Here is a 12,732-nt window from a genome sequence, read left to right as displayed (position 1 = left end):
CCTTCAACACACGACCAGCATCTCGGACCTTCATCTACAACAGATCCTCGTGATCACAACGATACAAAGTGTGGTCATAACCCCGAACAATCTACACCAGTACTGGGGACATCAGGGTTATCTCGTCACTACCCGTATTGAAGCAATAACGAAAACCCTCCGTTCTTACATACTCAGAAATCTGAATGATGGCGATGTGCGCGATAATCCCTGGAACTCAACTCCCCTGATACTTAGAGCAGATAGGAGGCACCAGGACATGACTCCGTCACATCGAAATCATATAGATTTCACAAATACCCGCGTGATCCTAATTTTTTTTTGAGCGAGAAAAGGAGTAGAGTTAAAGATATCCTAAGACGGGAACCTCACCAGAGCAAAGAAGAGGAGAAAAAAGAAACCTACTCTCCGATATAACTAAGACTCAAAACATTTTCCTAGACTCGACTCGGCCAAATACGATCACACAAAGGCTCCTATGGTCGTAAGGCTCTGATACCAACTTGTAACGACCAAGATGCGGTCCTTTCCGATCTGGGGGTCGAGGCCCCCGAATAGGAAAGAAGCGCATCTAAGCGTTTCGCAAGCAAGTAACATAGCACAAATAATAATGAAAGTAGACAATTTGGGATTCAACTGTCTTCTTATTAATAACTCAGAGTACAACACAGATACAATCAAGGTAGTTCCGTTACGGACTACAAAACATGGGAAAAAGCTATGCTACCCTGCTGCAGGCCCACGATCACGACCACGCCTCAGTCCTCTGGATAGTTCACGTAGAGGCGGTCTGTCTCCTCGTCGTACTGCCACGCCAGCTGGGTGACTTCGGGATCATCTGTCTTTGGAGTACATGTACCTTCTGGGAGTTTCGAAGGAATCCATGAGCCACGGGGACTTAGCAATCTAAGACCTTGGTGCCAGAACTAGTCATGTTATTAGGTAGGGTAAGGGTGAAGTGTATCAGGCTGCAACATCCTATGATTGATTAAGTGGCTAACTTACGCAAAACAGAAGTAAAGGTGCTCTACGCTAGCGGTCGGATTTACTTGATCACTTGGTGATCCTGAACACGTACCTACGGCATTCATAACCTCACCATGTTCCCGATCGAAGAGGGATCTTCGAAGGGACAGTCACGGTTACGCACACAGTTGGCAGTTTCATTTGTTTATGTTTAAGTTCTCTAATACCGGATGTTATCAAAATATTCCAAGTTGCCACATAAACGCGGGCATGGCTTTCCGAAAGATTAAACCCTGCAGGGGTGCTCCAACTAGTCCATCACAAACGAACACAGGCCGCAAAGGCATCCTCTATCACGAATCTCGTGATCTCGTCGGATTCCTTAGAGGAAAACCTCAACTCTGGGGAAAACCAAAGCTTCACTGGAATTCCTATACGCAAGATATACCGCTAAGGTAAGACAAGGCTAGCAGGACCTCCCGTCGTGTCGACGACCCTGATAATAGCCGCGTATCTCAATCTCAGGACACGACAGATGAGCTAGACGTCGGGATGGCTAAACCTCTGGGTGAGCAGTGGGGCCAACACTCATGAGGAGCACTGGCCCGGGTTGTTGATTAAATTCCTCGGGGTAGCTATTCCCTATGCAGATTATTATGTGATTAGCAGATTAAAACCAAAGTTGGGTCCTGCTGGACAAGCCTTAACACTACGCGATTTATCAAGGGGGTCCCCATAACAACCCCGAACGTGTTAGGAGCGATCAATATGGAATCATACACAGGTAACCGGTAACTAAGGCGTCAAGAACAGAACAAAGCACCCGGCAAAAGGCTAGGCCTCCCGTAATTTACCAAGTATATAGGTGCAATAATTAAATAACAGAATTAAAGATAATGATATCAAGCTCATGTTATCACATGAGGCAAGGCACCTGCAACTAACAATGCTAACATTAGTAGCTGAGCAAGCCCACTTAGCCATACTAGTTTGCTAGGAAGGAGTACGATGTTTGGGCTCATGGAATTTCAAGAGGAAATTTAATTCAGTGGTAGGCAGTGAGCAATTTGACATGGAAACGAAACTAACATAACAAGTCTAGAGATGGAATCAAGGTCATATCCTCTTGCCTGTGATATCCTCAGCTTGGAATGATTCTGGTTTGTCCAGCACGTACTCTCCTGACTCCACGTATTCGTTCTCCGCTCCCGGTGCTACCCGACATAAGAATAACAGCCAATGAACACCAGCACCAGAAGATGCAACAATCACATGATGCATGAGATGAAAATTGAGCATGCACCACTATTTCTATCACTAGCACAAGCAAAATAAACTACTGCAAGTTTCTGGACAGAACTGTACACTAAGCTATTTTGACATGCATGAGAATGACATGAGCAGATGCGGCTCGTGAAAACGGTGCAAAACCATATAAAGAACATTGCAAACGGAGCTACGGATCAACGGGAATCAACGAAACAAGATATGAAGCTCTACGTGGAAGATTCGACACCACACACTCAAATGGCACAAATCTGGTATTCCCAGGTTGCCAAGACATGTATCATTCCAACATGAATGGAATGGAGCAAGGAAGAACACCACAACACCAACTAAGCACCCACATTGATCAAAATGACAAAACTACATAATCTGCCATAATCTGCATCTTAGCTATTTGGGAGCTACATGCAACATAGCTACAGGCCTCCAAACATGACAAATAAAATATGTGGCTGTTGCCAACCAAGAGCACTACAAGCACCAGCAAGAATCACAGGAAAAGGAATTAAACTCTAGAAGATACAAGGCCACAAACTTTCCCAAAACCATCAGATCTCAAGGACTTGGTGAAAATCCCTGCAAGTAAGTTTCTGTCTCTGTTCTGAAGCTTTTTGACAGCAATCAAAACACAACCTACTGGACTCCAAATGATTTGAAAATTTACAGGAAGCTTCACAAACATACCAGGTTCAAAATCCTATCACTGAACTAAGGCTAGTTCTCAACATACGGACCAGCACATCCTCATCTATAAGAGAAGAAAATGTTTCCAGAATCCCAGACTTAGTGAAATTTCAGAGTTCATCAATCTGGAACTTTTCAACCACATGCCCACTTTGTCTAGGCATAGTATGCACACACATTACACCAAGTGATAACTGACACCACTATAGTGTAGAGCAAAACCCCTACTACCAACACACAAAAACTCATGCCCTTGGGCTCCACCTATTCCATGGAAGCAAGGCTCAAACTTGCCACAAATCTGAATATGCAACTCCATAAAGTACCCTACTAAGACAACAACTACAAAGGTTGGGTTCATGTGCACAATGACAAAGTGACATGGGGGTTTGAACCCCATGTTTGTGTCATGCACATCAACATCACAAGCACATCTACCAAACTATCCCCACACACAAACTCCATGCCCTCTCACATATAGACATGTGAAGGTGCATAGTTTTGCAAAGGTGGGGAAGTTCCACACACACACATATACCCCACATCATTCACATCAACATCATGCTCTAGATCAACACACAAACCTACACATGTTATGATTGCAATAAACACTAGAACAAGCTCACACACACAAGATATATGTGGTGAGGGAGGGAACCCCTTCACTCATACAAACTTGCACAAGGCCACCATCATGAGGATGACTAGCACCCACATGCTCTAGCCTAGCAAGGCACACATGTAAACTCACAAGTAAACACACACTTGCATGCAACACTTCCCTACACATGCCCATGAATCCACAAGCTCAACCTCAAGATATGTGACTTGGAGCAAAAGGAACAGAAACCACAACTGTTGATAGTAGCAAAAATAATGCCTCCATTCTACCTAGTGCACACAGTACATATACATGCCCAGGAACAACACATGGAAGAAACACGCAACAAAAATAAAATAAAATGGGGGGAATAGAGTTCGAACTCTGCACCTCCCCTAGTAAACAGCAACACCACACCACTCTACTAAGGATCAGACTTTGCTAGAACAGGGCTACACAACAAGAAACCCTGCTCTGCTGCACTAGGCATTGTCGAGATATCAGCAAAAAAAAGGGGGAGTGCATCAGCTAGGGATCGAACCCTGCACCTCAAGGAAACCAGCAGAGACATACACCAACGCGCTACGACACGGCTACTGTCAGAACGGGGAAACTAGCCAACTAGCTACTGCAAGCAGCCGATCCAGGATCTGCTCCAAGACGCACCAGCGACACGGAGGCTACCTTGTTTCCTCGCCGTACTGCTGCTGCTGCGCTGCACTACCGGAGGAGAAACGCACGCCTACTACTAGCCGAAGGGAGCCCTGCTACCTGCAACCCGAAACCACCACGTCTTCTACTCGAACTGCTGCTGCTGCTCTCGGCCGAGACTGCTACTGCTACTGCTATCGCAACCTCTGCTGCTCGGCAGAGACTGCTCGACAAGAGCTACGCCGAAACCTGTGCTGCAGCAACTGCTACCGCGCTACAAGGGAGGAAAAGCCCCATGCTTCGGGGTGGCAACTCCTACTGCTACTGCAGCCCACGAGCACCACACACCTACATCACGAGCACCACACAACAAGCACGATCTACTGCTGCTGCTCGAGACAGAGAGCACGCACGTGCACATACCGCATCCGGGCTGATCTACGAAGGAGGAAGGAAGGAGAGGTGGATCCTCACCTCGGGGAGAAATTAGAGGTTCGGATCGGAGGAGGAGGGCGCCGGAGATGAGGCATATCGACGACGACGAAGCCCGAACCGCAGACCGAAGAAGAGGAGGCAGACCATCGGGTTCGCGCCGTTGACGAGGTCGAGCTCATCGGTGTGGTCGCTGCCCGGGGCTTCTAGCGCCGGGAATGGGTCGCGGGGAACCACCCCGAGCTCCTGGACATGCTGGCCGGCGCCGGAGACGACAAACGCAATGAGGACGGCGTGACGGGCTACTGCTATCTCACCGCTACCCTACAGAGGCTTACCTACCGACGTGAGATGAGAGAGAGGGAAGGGTGAGAGGTGGCGGCGGCGGTCTGGGGAGAGGGGAAACCCTAGGAGTGGGAGAGGCACGGACGCCAACACGTTTTAAAGGGGGGGGGGGTCCTCGACGTCCGCGCTCACGGCGTCGGGCTTGCCCTCTCTGGAGCCTGACGGAAAGGAGGCAATGGGAGGACACGCTGTTTGTAGGTGGAGGAGGGAGGCCGCACGCTGTGCTCCTGTGCGTAGAGGTATGGGCCAGGGGAAGGAGCTGGGCCGCCAGGGAGAAAGAAGCCCACCTGAGCGCCACAAGAGGAGAAATAAATCCCTGGCCTCTCTAATTTTAAATACAACATACAACTAAATCCTAGGTAAACTAAGGGCTTAAAAGAAAAAGAAGGAAATAAAATAAAATATCCCTAGGCATAAGGGAATTATGCCCCAATTGAATGAAATACCAAAAAGGCTAATTGGGCAACTAAAATAATTGCCAAACAGATTTAATTAAATCTGAAATAAAGGAAAACCTCAAGCACAAGAGGTTTTAAAAACCCCTCTCCTACATGCCCACACGCTAAATAAAAATGGGCTAAAGGTGTAACATTTATAAGGCAACATAGGAGCAAACATGTTTTGAACTTGGGAATAAAAGAGAGGAAAGGGTTAGAACCTAATTAAGGGGGTTTGAAAAATATGCGAAGCAAGGCACACTTCACTACATCACACCGCATTGTCACATGTAATCACAAGATCACTTTGCAACAACAAGAACACATGGGCATGCAATGATATGCTATGCATGCATGCATGAGAAGGAAATAGTAAGGAACACACATGAAATCATGGTACCAACTTTAACATCATAAACTGTGACAAGGTGGACCCACATTCAATGGATCCAAAATAGGGAAGGATACATATGGGGCACTACAATTTCCCCCCTTCGGCCGCGCCAGGTTCCGCCTCGAGACGGCGACACTTCGTCCCGAAAGTCTTCTCCTTAATTTTTTAGGTCGAAGGAGCATATATACCACAAGATGGGCGCCAAAGGTGGGCCACGTGCCCCACTAGACATCAGGCCGCACCAGTGGTGCGTCGCACGCCCTCGTGTCTAGTGGCCGCCTAGTGGCCCCCTTCGACAATTCTTCTTTCAAGTATTTTCATTTAGTATAAATAAATCTCCATAATTTTTTAGCTCAATTGGAGATGTGCGGAATAGGTATTTCTGACGTAGATTTTTCAGGTCTAGAATTCCATCTGCCGGTATTCTCATTCTCCCACTTGATGTAAACCTAGCATATTATGAGAGAAAAGGCATTAGAATTACTCCACCGAGTGGTAAAATGCATAAAAACACTATAAATAACATTAGTAAAACATGATGCAAACTGGATGTATCCGGGGCTGCCACGGAGTACCAACACGCGTTGGGGGCACTGAACTGAAGCTCCACAGGTGGCACGTCGGGGTGCTGCCATAGACCTCACTGTTGTAGTGAAGCATCACCGTGGGGCGTTCGAAGGGAGCACTCATGGGGCACTGATGCTGGTGCTGCTGCAGTGAACCGCCACCAGGAACGTTGGGTTCTGCATTGGAGCTCGCCGGGTCGACATGGCGCTGCAGTGAAGCTCCGTCGATGGCACGTCGATGTGCTCCCATGGAGATCGTCGGGCCGGCGTAGCGCAATGAAGCTTTGCCGGTGGCACACGTCAAGGTGCTGCTATGGAGCTCGCCGTGCCGGCATGGAGCTGTAGTGAAACATCGTCGGATGCTGCCTGGTGCTGGGATGGAGTACTGATGGAGCGTTGATGGCACCATAGTGAAGCATCACCATCGATGTCTGGTGCTATGTTGGAGCTCGTCGCGCGAGCATGGCGCTGTAGTGAAGCTTCCTCGACAAATGGAGCAACGTTGCGGGTAGGGCAAGGGGTGTGTTTCCTTGTATGAGCCAGGCGGTGCTGCTCCCCATCAATATGCGCTTCATTGCGATGAGAGGATGATGAACCAGCCGTTGATATTGTGCGAATCCAACGGGTAACGATCGATGGATCTGACGGTCCAGCACCCGACTGATTTCCTCAAGAAATTGATCGGATCATCCGTAGCATGTGCCTTTTACTTTTGAGGGAGAAAGGGGAGATGTAGCATAGTTTTTTTCTTTGTTTCTTGATGATGTGATATATTTTTTAATTAATTTGTGAATAAAGAACTTCCATAACAGAATAGAGCCACTATTACAGTCTTGTTGAGATAAGATGTCAACCTCATAGGGGCACTGCTACTGCAACAAAAGACCTTCCAACGGCGCCAGAAATAGGAGTGTTGCTTGATACTCCTCAGCAACGGCACCAGGAATCCTTCAGCTGCGGCTACGCCTTAAGGGACTTCCTAGACAAGTATGCAAAGGATTTCCCCCGTGGCCTTGGAGCCTTGCGTTGGTGTTCCCTCGAAGCAGAAAGGGTGATGTAGCATAGCGGTGGTAAGTATTTCCCTCCGTTTGAGAACCAAGGTATCAATCCAGCGGAGGAGTATCTCAAGATCCTGCACAAACACAAAAGCTTGCTACCAACGCTATGAAGGGGTTTTCAATCCCTTATAGATTGTTTGCCAAGTGAGAACTGAAAGAAACAAAGTAACAAAGCAAAGTAAAAGCGGAGGTGTAAACGATGGATGTGAATAGACCCGGGGGCCGTAGTGTTTACTAGTGGCTTCTCTCATGAAAGCAAGTAGACGGTGGGTGAACAAATTACTGTCGAGAAATTGATAGAACCATGCAAAGTCGTGACGATATCTACGCAATGATTATATCTATAGGCATCACGTCCAAAACAAGTAGACCGATACTTTCTGCATCTACTACTATTACTCCACACGTCGACCGCTATCCAGCATGCATCTAGTGTATTAAGTCCATAAGAACAGAGTAACGCCTTAAGCAAGATGACATGATCTAGAGGGATAATCTCAAACCAATGATAAAACCCCCATCTTTTTACCCTTGATGGCAACTACTTGATGTGTGCCTTGCTACCCCTACTGTCACTGGGAAAGGTCACCACATGGTAGAACCCAAAACCAAGCACTTCTCCCATTGCAAGAATCATAGATCTAGTTGGCCAAACAAAACCCAAGACTCGGAGAGACTTACAAGGATATCAAATCATGCATATAAGAAATCAGCAAAGACTCAAATATATATCATAGATAATCTGATCACAAATCCACAATTCATCGGATCTCGACAAACACACCGCCAAAGAAGATTACATCGGATAGATCTCCATGAAGGTCATGGAGAACTTTGTATTGAAGATCCAAGAGAGAGAAGAAGCCATCTAGCTACTAACTACGGACCCGTAGGTCTGAAGTGAACTACTCACGAGTCATTGGAGGGGCGGTGATGATGATGAAGAAGCCCTCCAACTCCAAAGTCCCCTCCGACAGGGTGACGGGAAGGGTCTCCAGATGAAATCTCGCGGAAACGGAAGCTTGCGGCGGCGGAGAAGTATTTTTGAGTCTCCCCTGATTTTTTGCTGAATATTTGGGAATATATAGGCCAAGGATCTAGGTCAGGGGGCGGCCAGGGAGGCCACAAGCCCTCACACCGCCGCCTCCCCTGGTGGCGGAGTGGGAGCTTGTGGGCTCCCTGGAGCCCACCTGGCTTAGCCCAGAGTCCCCCTCATCTTCTTCTGTTCGGGAAAAAAATCATTTCGGGGTTTTTATTCCGTTTGGACTCCGTTTCAAAATCAGATCTGAAAAGAGTCAAAACACAGAAAAAACAGGAACTGGCATTTGGCACTGAATTAATAAGTTAGTCCCCAAAAAGATATAAAAAGGTACATAAAACATCCAAAGAAGACAAGATAACAGCGTGAAACCATAAAAAATTATAGATACGTTTGAGATGTATGAGGCACTATGGAGCCAAACAAGAGCATTTATAACCGACCCCCTATAAATAATGGAATATCTTATGGAGTAAAAAATATGGGGTAACCGATCCTCTAAGTTTTGTTCGGACCTAGCCGACCCCCTGTGTTTAACGGAGTAAAAAATCATTTTCATTTCATTTTCGGTCACCTAAACATGTTTTTTTTCCACTTTATTCATTCAACAACATTTTGATACATTGTGTACTTAATTCATTAATTCTTTGCTACAAGAGCAAGACCAAAGAAAACAAGAACCACAATTAGACATTTTAAAATATATCAAACTTTTAGAATTGCTACTACTAGTTGGATTAATATCTTATTTATGTCTTCCTTATTGATTTATGGATTCTCGAACTTGCACACTTTTTTCTTCTTCGATTTTAAAGAAGTAGACGTTGCTCCCCGTTTAGTCTTTTCTCTAGTCTCATCTCTAGCCTCAATTCTAGCAACGAGTGAATGAATATCTGTCAAATTTCTTGCTATCAATAAATTGATGTATTGTTTTTCCCAATACCAAAACTTGCACCCTTCCTATGCATATTGAAATAAACAACGATCTATCGAAATTGCGCCGAATCCGGTGAACAACCGACTCGAAACAAGCACATACCCCATCTTTTCTGCACTTAAATAACACCATTCGGGATGTTTCGGTGTGGTCGAAAGTCAGCGCACCATCTGCAACAGGGAGTGGTTGCACTTTATGACCGATAACAATGAGCCGAGGAGCCGCTGGGCCAACATCGAGAGGGCTTGTATTGGCCTACGAACTGCCGACGGGAGAGATTCAAGTGACTAGAGGAGAAACTAATGCCTCCATGCGGCACGGAGGCATTGTCGGGGATGTGTGATCCAGTTCTCGGTTAATCCACGGCAAGGCGCGGTCGTCGGCGATCGGAAGCTCCAAATCCAGCGGCAACGGCGGGAAGCGCAAATCCACCGGTTCTCTACTAGGGAGGGGACGCTGAGGCACAAATCCAGGTGACGACGGAGCCTACGGAGCAGCCGCGATGGCGGGCGGGTGTTGACAGGGGTGGGAGGGGTTGCGCCAGTGCAAATGCGACATGGGAGTGGAGGGGTAGGCAGTGGAGGAGAGGCGTGAATTTTACTCGGTCGTCGAGCGGTGGAGTATATATAAGAGTTTGGGGCCGTAGGAAAATTTATACTCCCTTACAACAGAATGGGGATTGGCTAGGTGTTGGTTAGTGGAATAGAAACGGATTTTTACCCCACTAACCAGTTATAGGGGATCGGTTAGAAATGGCCTTAGGTAATAACCGACCCATTTGGGCGAGAGAATGGCTAACTTTGTTGTGTTCTCGGATTAACATGATTTCATGTGGATGGATGGTATGTCTCCGAACTATCTATAATGTTTGACTATTTCATGCTATTATTTTATCAACCCTAGATACTTTATATATAATTTTATATCATTTTTTGGACTAACCTATTAACTCAGTGCCTAGTGCGAGTTGCTGTTTTTTGCTTGTTTTCTTGTTTTTTAGAAAATAATACCAAACGGAGTCCAAATGTGAAAAAACTTTTTGTCATTTTTTCTGGACTAGAAGACTCCCTAGAAGCTTTAGGGGAGGTTTAGAAGACCTACGAGGAGACAATAAGCCATCAGGGTGCGCCCTCATGTCTTGTGGAGCCCTCGTGGCTCCGTCTGACCTAGTTTTGTCTCTATAAATTCTCATATATTCTAAAAAAATAGAGCGAGACCCAAAACAATTTTCCCGCCGCTGCAAGTCCGTCTTCTTCCATTATCCTATCTGGAGGCCTTTTCCAATACTCTGTCGGAGGGGGAATCGATCATTGGGCCATCTTCATCAACCTTGTTGCCTCCATGATAATGTGTGAGAAGTCTATCACAGACCTACGGGTCCATAGTAATTAGCTAGATGGCTTCCTCTCTCTCTTTGATTTTCAATACGCGACACGTCTCCAATGTATCTATTTTTTTATTATTCCATGCTTTTATATTATCAACCTTGGATGGTTTATATATATTTATATGATGCTTTATATCATTTTGAGCACTAACCTATTAACATAGTGCCCAGTTGCTGTTGTTGTTTTCTACATGTTTTTGGCTTTTCACGAAAACGATACTAAACGAAGTCCAAATGCAACAAAACTTTTTGTTATTTTTTTTGAGATAATAATAAGACCTGAAAGCTTCGGGGGAAGTTAGAAGGATATATGGAGTGCCCCCAAGCCAAGGGCGTGCCTAGGGGGGTGGTTGTGCCATGTTGGCTTGGGGCCAGCTCTCGACTCATCCTGAATAGACTCCGCCTCTATAAATCCTATTTAGTGGAGAAAACACCAGAGAGCCATCCAAAACGCTTTTTCCTCTGTAGCAAGTCTTTGTTCCTCCGTGATCCCATCTGGAGCCATGTTCTGGTGCCTTATCGAAGGAGATCAATCACGGAGGGCCTCTACATCAACCTTGCTGCTCCCATGGTGATATGTGAGTAGTTTACCACACATCAATGGGTCCGTAGTTAGTACCTAGATGGCTGTAACACTCCAGAGTCATGCTATAGTGACCTCACACTAATGGTTCCATGTCATCACGGTTTACATAGCCAAATTGCCACTTGATAAAAAACAAAGCCAAATTGAAATTTAAATAAAGTGAAATAAATTATTTCGTCAAACTATCAAACAAAATTGTTGGTTAGGTGGCAAATATTCCCTAAGTAATTATCTTAAGGAAAACAACATCACATGAACCACCAACATGCCCCTAGGAATTATAAAGTGAGAAAGCAGCAAATAACTTTATCTTTTCAATTTCTAAAAATATTGAAATTTACAAATTACTCTAAAAAATTGTGCAACACCACAATATTGTGCATGATTTATGTGCCAAGTTTCATAGATAACAAAATTCATTTGGTGGGCCAACTAAGTGCAAAATAGTAAAAAGAAAATATAAAGAAAGGAAAATAAAAATAGAGAAGGGGGGAAGGGGCACTTTGCACTCGGCCTAGTGCATAGTGCCAACCCATGTGGCCGAGCTGGCCCATCCAGGCCTTCCCCTTACTCCCCCTTGTTCACCCCGCTCAATGGCCGCTCGGAGCACGTCCGTGGCCGTGGATGGCCACGTGCCGGCCATCCGCCATGCCCCCGAGCCGGATAAGGTCATCCCCTCCGGAGGAACCCTAACCCTCTCCCTGCTCCTCCCTCGCGCCATTTTTCTCCTCCGCAATGGGCCGCTGATCTACACTCCCCGTGGATGTCATCATCGTCGCAACCACCAAACTCCCGGACGCCGAAAAATAGGTCTAGGAGCAGCGCAGTGGTCGACTCCTTCAAATAGGCCAACGGGATCAATCGGGAAGCCATCCATCATCGCCATCGCCCGCTTCTTCGTCGCCGGTGTCCGATCGCCGCCACTGTTGATTTGCAATGTCCACGACATTATCGACCTCCCCGTGTTGTTGCTCGACACCACTTTGAGCACCGTGTCCAACCCCTCTCCCCGTGATCTTCGTTTATAGTCGTAGCTCGCCACTGTCGTCTTCGTGACTGGACGAAGCTCTATCGCCACCATTTCCATGAGCATCGTGCACACACACCTGCTCCGCCCGAACCTTTGACCCTGTCGTGCTCCTGGTGAGTCGTTGTTGCTTCCTAGCTAGATAGCTTGCTTGCTCGCGCCATGGTTTGTTGTTTTCGCAAAGATCCCGAACTCTGGCGCCGCTCGTGGTGGTCGCCATCAATGTTCTAGCCCTCCCTGCGACACACCAGTTCCACCATCGTGTGTGGGATGTCGTGTGTGACCAAACGTGCTAGCTCGCGCGTCAAACGAGGGCGTGGGTGTGAATATCGGCC

This window comes from Hordeum vulgare, chromosome 2H (genome assembly GCF_904849725.1).
Source record: "Hordeum vulgare subsp. vulgare chromosome 2H, MorexV3_pseudomolecules_assembly, whole genome shotgun sequence".
In the NCBI taxonomy this organism is placed as follows: Eukaryota; Viridiplantae; Streptophyta; class Magnoliopsida; order Poales; family Poaceae; genus Hordeum; species Hordeum vulgare.
This window is presented reverse-complemented; position numbering follows the sequence as displayed.